Consider the following 2,955-nt stretch of genomic DNA (forward strand, 5'->3'; position numbering starts at 1 on the left):
AGGGTAGGGTTAGTATTTATAGAGGAGAAAAGATGGAGACGCTCACCAACTCTTCTGAAAAGTAGCTGACATCCGGTACTTTTGGGGCGTACATCCGGTACTATTTACCCAACGGTCCAAAGGTGTAGCGTTGGGTATCGGTCATATTGGTCGGGTTAATGGGCTTATCGGTCGGTAACTGATAAACTATCGGTTACCAAAATCCTAACCGATTACCGACCGATAAGAAATGTTACCGAAAATTATCGGTCATAATGGTAATCGGTTAACCGGTCGGCTAAATCAATTTTTTGTGGGCTTTTTATTGGGCTTTTAACTGGTTGCTAATTGGGCCAAAAATTAATTGTTTTGGAGGCCCAAATACATTTTGTTGGGCTAAAGCCTAAAATAGCTTATTTTTTGCTAAAATAGCTTATTGGACCTTTTTTTTTTTTTTTTTTTTATTGATCAACTACAATATAAAATTATAAAAAATTAAAAATTTAAAAAACTTATCAGTCATATCGGTTTTTCGATAACAAATCATTAACCGACTGATAAGCTTATCCGTATAAAATTTTTAACTGATTACCGTCCGATAACTATTGGTTACAGGTACTATCGGTTCGGTTAAATTCAGTAATCGGTTGGTAATCAGTAACCGGGTAATTTACCCACCTCTACAAAGGTGTATCATACTTTTAGGTATTATCCAGAGGTTAACCCAGAAGTAGAGTACGTCCAGTATTATTGGAGCGTACGTCCGTGTACTATTTGTAGAGCACGGCGTACTATTATCAGCGTACGTACGGTGGTCCCCATGCCTACGCCTACACTAAAAATAGGAGCATACGTCTAGCAACCTTAGCGTACGTCCCTTACTACAGACAAGAGCATATGCCTGGCAACCCTAGCGGACGTCCAATCAGACAATCCGAAATTCTCAAAATGTCCTTCTAGCTGTTCCTAGTAACCCAAAGTCCAAATTAACCTCATAACTAAGCTACCTAAGCTTAGTTTATTATTTGGATCACTACATTCTCCCCTCCTTATAAAAATTTCGTCCTCGACATTTTGTAGCCCCAAAACAGAAGAAGAAGTAGTAACATCACCTTAATGTCCGTAGTTTTACAAGGTTTGTGCTCGGTCCATCCATGGGAAAAAAATCTTATTCTATTCGTTCTTCTAGCACTGACCTCCTTCATCGAATATAACACGATCCACATTGGCATCTTCACAAGTTTTACCAAATCCATTTGTATGTCACTAAGGGTATCATAGTTGATGTTATCCACACTATATCGACCATCGTCAAACTTGATGACCCATAAAGTCACCAAAACAATTAGCTCCACATAAAGTCAAGCACGTGGGTATCTTTGACATGATGCCATACTCCCTAGCCGAAAGCAAACTTTTCTTAATTGACTGCTCTTTGACAATCCAAATGTAACAATTACCCAAAACAGTAACGAATAGGCATACAATCCAAGATAAAAGAAATTAACCATACGAATAAAATCCTTGAACATCAATGTAAAGACATGAAAGACATCATACTTAGTGTTCCCTACACTGCACCAGTCCTCGTCAATCTCGACACCGAAGTCGAGTAGTTCCACATACAGTCTGGATCAATGGGTATCTATGCCATAACCTTATAGAGGAAAACAGACTCTTTCTTACTCGACTATCCCTTTAACCAAAATAGGAAAAGGTATACTGTCCAAGTACAATCTTGAGAAAAATAGTCATACCCAATCGAGTCTTAAACAAATGCGGATAATGGTTCTACATGTCCTACTCCACTTCTCACCATGATGCTTCCTCAACACCAAGATCTTCACCGGCTCCTCAGTGTACGTCAATCATTACTCATTCTTCAAAGGTTCGTACTCCACCACTAAGTCTAGATTAGCGATATTCTTCCTTAATACCGAGACATGAAAAACTTCATGTGTTCCCACAAGTTTGGGGGCAAGGCAACCATGTATGCCAATCTCCCCTTTCTTTCCAAATCGCATAACTCCCCTCATCGATGATAGCTTAAGGAACACACAATCTCCTACTTCGAATTCTGAAGGTCGTCTCCAGTTATCAGCGTAGCTCTTCTACCCACTGTAGGATGCACTCATCCTTTGTCTGATCATAAGCACTTTGTCACGGGTATCTTGAATCATTTTAGGCCCCAAAGTTTTTCCTACTTCCAACATTGTCTACATACAAGGGCGACTAACACTTATGTCCATAAAGTTAGGGGTGGGCAAAAACCCGCCCAACCCGCAAACCCGCCCCGCCCCGCCCGGGTTTCATGTGTTTTTTTGCGGGTTCGGGTAGAATTCTTTCAACCCATGCGGGGCGGGGCGGGTTGCGGGTTTTAAATATTTTTTCATGCGGGTACCCACCCCTTCCCGCCCCGACCCGCTGCATAAGTATAAAAAGAAAAAAACCCTAACCCTACTCCATTAAGCGTCTCTCTCTTTTTCTTCTGCCGCCTCCCCCTTTTCTCTCCCTCTCAGTCTCTCGTCTCCCTTGCTCTCTCTCTGCCTCTCAAGCTTCTCTCTCTAGCCTATGTCGCCGCTTCACCTCCTTAGATCACCGTTGCTGCGCCGCTCCCACCTCCACAAACCACGATCTTGTAGATCTAAGTTTTTTTTTCTCTCTCTCCACGATCTTGTAGATCCACGATCTTTGGTTTTCTTTTTTGTTCTTTGGTTTTCTGCAAGGTTGTGTATGTTTGTTTGTTTCTCGGGGTTTTGTGTTTATAGGTTTGAATCGTTTGATGTACGTAATGTTTGTTTCTTGGCGTTCTGAGAGGATAGGATGAAAATGGAGGAGAAGAAAGAGGATCTGGAGAAGAACCCGCACAACCCGCAATACCCGCCCCGATCCGCCCCGTCCCGCAATACCCGAACCCTCACGGGTGTTGCTGTCTGTGCTCGGGTGGCGGGTTGAAATTTTGAAACCCGCAGGGTG

This window comes from Corylus avellana, chromosome ca5, assembly GCF_901000735.1.
Source record: "Corylus avellana chromosome ca5, CavTom2PMs-1.0".
NCBI lineage: Eukaryota > Viridiplantae > Streptophyta > Magnoliopsida > Fagales > Betulaceae > Corylus > Corylus avellana.